The 8,146-nt window shown below is 33.5% G+C and overlaps 1 long non-coding RNA gene across 1 annotated transcript; it reads right to left on the bottom strand.

The window, feature by feature from the left end:
- Positions 1 to 4,164: 4,164 nt before the first annotated feature.
- On the bottom strand, positions 4,165 to 6,918 carry LOC127723791 (uncharacterized). Its single transcript, XR_007992254.1, has 3 exons — positions 6,857 to 6,918; positions 5,880 to 5,954; positions 4,165 to 4,179 (listed from the first exon to the last, which is right to left on the bottom strand). It is a non-coding gene; the product is annotated as an uncharacterized LOC127723791 (long non-coding RNA).
- Between the last annotated feature and the right edge of the window lie 1,228 nt (positions 6,919 to 8,146).

Genomic DNA, 8,146 nt, shown 5'->3' with positions numbered 1-8,146 from the left:
AAACAAATAAGTTATTAGTCAGTTTTCCTATTCCATGTTTCACAAAACAAATACAAGGGCTATCATCATTAACGTGTGAGATCAAATGAAGGTTTTTGTTGAAAATTAAGGGATGAAGGACTATCTAAGTTTATATTTACAAATTTCGTTAGCGAAGAACAAATGCAAAACAGGCTCCAACCTTCACCCTAACCTCAGACAGTAGTGTAACATCACAACATAAAAAGACACACTATAACATATCCATCGATCAAAAAGACATTTAAACAAAAACAAGAAAACATACACTGAACGAAATAGATATCATTGAGATGGGAGTCATCTCTGTGGGCCCCGCTGTGAATAATGTGTGGCAAAAAATTTGTATCTTTATCATTTGACATAGGGTTGTCAACTGAAACCAAAGTTTTTTTACCTTGACCTTTGACCGTGGAAGTTGTACATAAATTATGACACACCCTCTGGTGTTGGTTTATATACATGTCAAGTATAAACTTTGAAATCATAACGGTTCTCAATATATAAAGCGGACACGATCTTTACCATAGGACATTGGGCTGTCAAATGTAACCACAGTTTTTGACCTTGACCTTTGACCTAGGAAGTTGTACATAAATTATGACACACCCTCTGGTGTTGATTTATATACATGTCAAGTATAAACTTTGAAATCAGAACGGTTCTGAAGATATAGAGCGGACACGATCTTTACCATAGGACATGAGGTTGTCAACTAAAACCAAAGTTTTTGTCCTTGACCTTTGACCTAGGAAGTTGTACATAAATTATGACACACCCTCTGATGTTGGTTTATATACATTTCAAGTATAGACTTTGAAATCATAACGGTTCTCAAGATATAGAGTGGACACGATCTTTACCATAGGACATGGGGTTGTCAACTGAAACCAAAGTTTTTGACCTTGACCTTTGACCTAGGAAGTTGTACATACATTATGACACACCCTTGGTGTTGGTAATATACATGTCAAGTATAAACTTTGAAGTCATAACGGTTCTCTAGATATAGAGCGGACACAGACGGACGGACGGACGGACGGACAGACGGACGGACGGACAGACGGACGGACGGACGGACAGACGGACAGACGGACGGAAAAACTGATCACTCTAGGGCGTCCGCCATTCTGGGGCCCTAATAATTTTGATCAATGAAACGAATACAAGTTATGTTTTAATTTGTTGATTACAAAATCGATGTTAGTGCCAATGTAAGCAATATTCAAAGATCTTATTACAACATTAATAAGATAACCTTTACCAATAAGTTTGTTTAAAGGTAAAAATACAGCGGGTTTAAACGTTTTGCCCTAATACCTGACCATGGTAATGTTTATCCCATACATCCATTTTGTTCGGATCGAAACTGAACCCAGACTTTACTTGTCAGTCGCGTTCATGAAATGAGTGTTGGTAGCTTGGTCAAAACAACGTAAATTTATACAGAACTTTTTATCCTGCTTGTCTATAATTATAATCAATTTATATATCGTTACTCTTACTGGTATCTTTGGTGATTTTTTTTGCCACTATTAGACCTATCGAATTAGACTTTGTAATTCGGGTTTGTACTTACATGAGAAACACGACGGGTATATGTGAACCAAGATGTTGTTACCCTTCCGAAACACCTGATATCAACCCTGGTTTTTTTGGTGGGTTCGTGTTGCCCAGTCTGTAGTTTTCTATGATTTGTTTTGTACTGGTGTTTGTCTTTTCGTCGTTTTTCATTTTTTGCCATGACATTGTCAGTTTGTTTAAGAAATAATTCATGGAAGCAATAGATTTGTTGGACATTTACACATAGCCTGAGCCGTGATATTCGAATTTTATCCTGAGAATTATTTCGATTCTAATAGGACAAATACGGCAATTTAAAAACTGAAGCGAAGGTAAGATTGCCGTGTGTATGGCTGTTCTAATTTACCCCCTGTAAGATAAAAGCTACAAATTTCAAATGAATCTAAGTCTTGCATGGATTATTTCTTAAATAACCACTGCAAAAATGTGTTCAATCCTTATAATTCTTAACCCAAACCTTTTTTTTTCGTTGGCTACTATTTACCGTCAAATCCACAATTGACATGTCGTAACTAAGGAATTAGCCTCCATATTGACTTGCTGAAATCCACAAATTTGCGAATAATGCAATAGAATGGAATTGAAACAACACCTACCTCAAAACTCCATTTTAATGCGATATCATGCAAACTTAGGGTGTATACGTAATGGAAAACCTTCGACTAGAGAGTTTTCATTCGTATAACGTCATGTTATGACATGACGTTAATACGCCAGGATCATTCATGAAATTTTACGGAATTTTATTTTATTTTGATTTTATACATTTTTAAAGCTCTTGTGCATTACTTCTTTTTGTTATGCATTATAATAGGAATAACGGTTCTACAGTTTCTTTTTCAATTTCAATTTCAACACAACGAAATCGACATAGTATTTGCACACAGGTTACGATACATGTGGATTTACGTGGGAGGTAAATGATAACAGCCATCAATATGCACATCTCTGAGTCTGCGCTAAGTATAGATATATCGAGAATTTTATCACGCTGTTGTTTACAAAGCGAAAGAAGCACGTCATATTAGAATTTCGATTTATGAGTTTGAATATCCCTTTGGTATCTTTTGACTCTCTAAGACTCTATATCTGGTCTTGTCATGTTCCTGTCCCACTCGCTACTGAATAATTTCTATGGATTGTGTGATGTGTGATGCTTTGGTTTTTGCAGCGGGTTTTATCAGTATGTATATCCGTTATGAGCTTTTGCAGAGCCGTTTTTTAGTTCAAGTTTTGTCTTTTGTCTTCTTGATTGTTTCAAATATATACAGTAACAGACCTCGATATACTAGCATGATTTTGCTCAACGATAAGACCAGGTACCTTTATTAAAGAATACTGTTTATTAATGACATGTATCAGCTAAGATGTCATTTCTACACTATTAACTATCGAACAGATGTTAATTTCACTTCTATTTTATTATATACACTTTTGTTGTTATTTTGAATATTTCCTAAAAAAAGAAGCTGGATAAACCAAGCGGACATTCGGAACTCATCAGTTGATGTAAAATTGACAACGCCATGGCAAAACACGAAAGGTAACGAAATAACAAAAAAGCGACAAAACATCACATAGTCATGTAAATACTGAGCAACAAGAACCAAACAAAGCATCAAACTACGAATACACTCAGTATATTTAAATTTTCGGTAAAATGGAGTTTTCATCGATGATAAAAAAGGCATCCAAAATACTTGGCTTTAAATTTGTAACGCCAGACAGCGAGCGTTTCGGCGACAGAAGGATACTTAGATGTGCTCGAATTAAAACAGTTCGTAGTCAAAATTAAATAGAAGTTTGAAAAGAATCAAAGGCTTGGTATATCTACTGATCATTTAGGGCAATTTTAGACAAATTGAATTGATAAAGCCAAAAGCTTTAGAGTATATTCATTGTTATATGAAATTAAATTATACGAGAATAGAGATAGTTTTGATTATCCAAATTAAAGATCTTTCAATACGTGTGTACTGACAATCTATTCTGTTTGTACCAACATTTACGAATAAAAAATCCATTTGACAAATGGATTATGAAATAAATGAAATGTTGAATACAAACCTGCTAGTGCTACCCAAGCTGAAAGGGAAAGGAAAATACATGGTTACATTTAAAGGGCCAATTTTAAGAACAAATAAATCTTAAGAAATAAAAGTAGTATGTTATGAAATATGAATAGTCTTATACAATACCGTCTACATGTATGCATTGTCTTTAGTTATTTAGCATTTCCAATTGTCGAGAATTTGCTGTGTATTTTGGCATAATATGTTTGTCTAATTGTTGTCTGTTGTTTTGTTTGTCATGTCTTATTCATGTATGCTGTTATGTTTTTCATGTCTTATTCATTTTTGTTGTTTTGTTTTTTTATTTCTTATTGTTGTCTGTTGTTTTGTTTGACCAACACGCTTAATTTTTCACGCACTCATTCGTTCATTATATTTTCTTTCCAATGAATAGCACGACATTCACATATTTGATAAAGTAAATACAAATTACTGAGGTTGAAATAATAAAACAATTTGAGTTAAAATTCAAAACCTAAATTTAACTTACTCGGAACGCCTCTGACTGCAAATAAAAAAATAATCTAATATTATAACTGAAAAAAAATTGTAGTTTTTGGTACCATGATTTATCTGTAATAAGAGAATGGAGTACATGTACGTAACAAACTCGTATTTTAAGAAGCAGTTTTTTTTATTGTTAAGTTCATAACATAGCATTAACAGGAATTTACAGAAAAAAAGATAAATGACGCAATAAATCAGCATTCTACTTTTGAGAATTACTCAATGATAATTTTATAAGTAGTTATACAAGGGATAAGATATAAATCAGACATTTATTATTTTTGTTGTTCATTAGAAACTATACTGATACAATTGTCCTACTTACGTTTACAAGCAAGCAATGATAAAATGCATATTAGATAAAAAAAGAAAAGTATTTTAAGCATGTGTAATGATATTATCCTTTGTGCAATCAAAAACTTTGATATGTTAACGTTGATAAACATTGGACTTTTTTTTCTAGAAAGCATATTCGACCAAAGAAGGAAAACTAGGGACCATATAACTACTTAATATCCATACCTATGAATCATTTTAAATCCTTAAGATGTTTTGTCGCTTAATAAGGTCACATTATGTTTTTGTCCAACAACATTCAGCAATTTTCAGGTCATAAAACTCAACTTTACTTTCTTTAAAATTTTCTCGCGATCCCTGGCGTTTTCTAAATTTCACCCGTTTAATAATTTAACTACTTCCTCTGCTACAAATTTTTGATTCTTGAGTATATTAGCAGTGACGATCGAAATTTAGATTAAAATAAATGGACAGAATTTTCATTTCATCATAAGCATCTAATTAAAAAAGTATAACCATAACCGTAAATTTTATGAGCATTTCTTTTGTCTTTTGAAACCTATTCATTTGCCTAAAATGGATAATTGTCTAAGCTTAAAACATGATTAATATACGGATATAGTTACGATACTGTTGTCAGGTCATTAAAGATTGCATATTTTGGCTTTAATATTGATTCACTTATAGGGTCTTTGCATCGGAATTAAACACATTTATTCCAAAAAACCAGTTGTTGGCATGATACAAGTTATGTTCTTCTCATATATTTTATGATGGTATGATACTAAACCCCTAACGGGAGGGATTGTACTTGATTTTCATATGATGAAGACATAATCTTTCAATCAGTTTAATTGAGGTCCGGAGCTGGCATGTCAGTAACTGCTAGTAGTCCTTTGTTCATTAATGTATTATTGTCATTTTGTTTATTTTCTTTTGTTTCCTATTCTGACATCGGACTGGGACTTCTCTTAAACTGAGTTTTACTGTGCGTACTGTTGTACGTTTGTTTTTTCTACATTGGCTAGAGGTATAGGGGGAGGGTTGAGATCTCAAAAAACATGTTTAACCCCGCCGCATTTTTGCGCCTGTCCCAAGTCAGGAGCCTCTGGCCTTTGTTAGTTTTGTATCATTTTTAATTTTAGTTTCTTGTGTATACTTTGGAGTTTAGAATGACGTCCATTATCACTGAACTAGTATACATATTTGTTTAGGGGCCAGCTAAAGGATGCCTCCGGGTGCGGGAGCTTCTCGCTGCATTGAAGACCCATTGGTGGCCTTCGGCTGTTGTTGTCTCTTTGACACATTCCCCATTTCCATTCTCAATTTTAATTCTAGTAGGATACATATTATTTCATATTAAAAATTCCAAATTATCTATAAATGTCATTTAGTCCTTACCTACATATGGAAAAGGCTTAGGCATAAATCCATGGCAGACCTCGCAGATAGAATTCGAAGTACTTTTAAACTTTCCTGCAAAATATATACACACTCAATGTTGCAGTTAGTTACATCTAAATTTTATTATAAACTTATAATATATCGTGTATATTTTCCCTGAAAAGTACAATTTCAATCATAGAAATACAAGTTTCATTAGTCAGTAACATTTAAATAAGACCTTGAAAATTTTAATATATATACTGATATATTATGCCTGAAATTCCAGCAACAATCATGACAATGTGAAAATTGCTTTTATGCATTTGGAAATTTATATTGTTTCTCATCAGGGTTAGAATTCGACCTTTTGAGACACCAACGGCAACACCACCTGCAATCAGTACAACTTAGCTATATACATGTATAGCTTTCATTAGTCTAGTACTTCTTTTCCTCGTCGGTTTGACCACATCTTTGTTAACTCATATAATGGAAAGCTGAATTTGTCATATCTATCAATTGGAAATTTGATGATGTGAAGTATTTTTGTCTGTGTTTCTTCATTAAACCTTGAAATGTTTCAGAAATGTTATGTTTCTCAACGCCCTTTCTCTAAAAGCACAATCGTTAAGAGGGAGACAGTCAAACAACTGTTCGTATTCACAAAAAACATTGTTGCTTTACTTTGGCTTTGACAAATGACAAAGCCATCTGTTCCTTCATCAGTTCGATTTAGACAATATGTAGGAAAGTATACCATTAAAGGGCACAAAAACCAAAAAGAATATCAAAACCTGTATATATCAATTTTTCAATTGCGCCTTGAGGTTGGTTGTGAGTGGAAGGGTGGAGTGAAATACATATTTCAAAGTGTAATGGGATTATTAGTCCTCGCTTATGCTATGCTATAACAAATAACAACATTGATATTTATGTATTGCTTTCCTTATGGTTATTATTTAAACCGACCAGAATAGAGCATTCATACTTACTAAACGGTGTTTTGTAGTGGAATATAAAATCATTGTTAACAACCATTTCTTTAACACATCTGTATTCGTTACCATTACGACTTCGAAATAAAAATAAGATGATATAACACATAGCCTAGGACATACATTTCTACTAGATCAATTTAAGAAGGCGGGCGTGTCAGTTTTAAAACTTGTCAATTGAATCGTTATACATATTTATATATCCGATTTTAAAAATCTTAACAAAACAAAACAAAACAATATACCGGGGCGATTTTTAGCTGACTTCATACAGGAGCTTCTTAGGAAGATAGAAAAGAATTAGAATCATCCTTTATCTTCACTTTCCGCTGTATAGATGATGTTCTCTCACTAAATAATTCAAAGTTTGGTGACTGTTGAACGCATCTATCCCATCGACCTTGAGATAAAGGATATAACAGATACAGTTATATCTGCCTCATATCTTGACTTACATATAGAAATTGACAATTAGGATCGGTTGAAATCAAAACATTACGCGGTACGACAAAAGAGATGATTTCAGCATTCAATTGTGAACTTTCTTTTTCTACATGTATGCAGCAACATTTTAGCAGCGCATGCATACGGAGTATATATTTTACAGTTGATACGACATTCCAGGGCTTGTATTACTTTTCATGATTTGCTTGATAGATAGTTGCTGCTCATATGGAAGCTATTAAATCAAGAGTTCCAAATGGTGAAGCTGAAAACATCCCTTCGTAAATTCTACGGAAGCCATCATGAGTTGGTTGACCGTTATGGAATATCTGTTTCAAAGATGACGACGGATATGTTCCATTTGTCGTTACTACAATCCCGTCCTCTTTTCCCAGAATGTGACCTATTGAATTAGACTTATCATGGATCTGTACTTACATGAGCAACAAGACGGGTGCCATATGTAGAGCAGGATCTGCATACCCTTTCGGGGCACCTGAAATCACCTCCGGTTTTTGACGGGGTTCGTATTGCTCAGTTTTTATCTTTCTATGTTGTGTTTTGTGTAGTGTTGTTTGTCTTTTGTTCTTTTAATTTTTGGCCATGGCGTTGTTTATTTTCGACTTCTGAGTTTGAATATCCCTTTGATATCTTTCGCATCTCTTTAACAACGAATAATAATCTCTTGTCAAGATAGCATTAAGACAGTTGTTGTCCATTAGTTCCGTTGGTTGATATAGTCGATTGTCCGGTTTTGTCAGTTTTTATCGCTTTCTTCTTTTTTAATTTACCGTTGCGTTTTAGTGAATACTTTTGACATGTTCCAAAATTTACAGGTTAGCT

Source organism: Mytilus californianus, unplaced genomic scaffold, assembly GCF_021869535.1.
Source record: "Mytilus californianus isolate M0D057914Y unplaced genomic scaffold, xbMytCali1.0.p SCAF_13, whole genome shotgun sequence".
NCBI classification, from domain to species: Eukaryota; Metazoa; Mollusca; class Bivalvia; order Mytilida; family Mytilidae; genus Mytilus; species Mytilus californianus.
The sequence above is the reverse complement of the archived record's forward strand: the minus strand, read 5'-3'. Positions and strand labels throughout refer to the sequence as shown.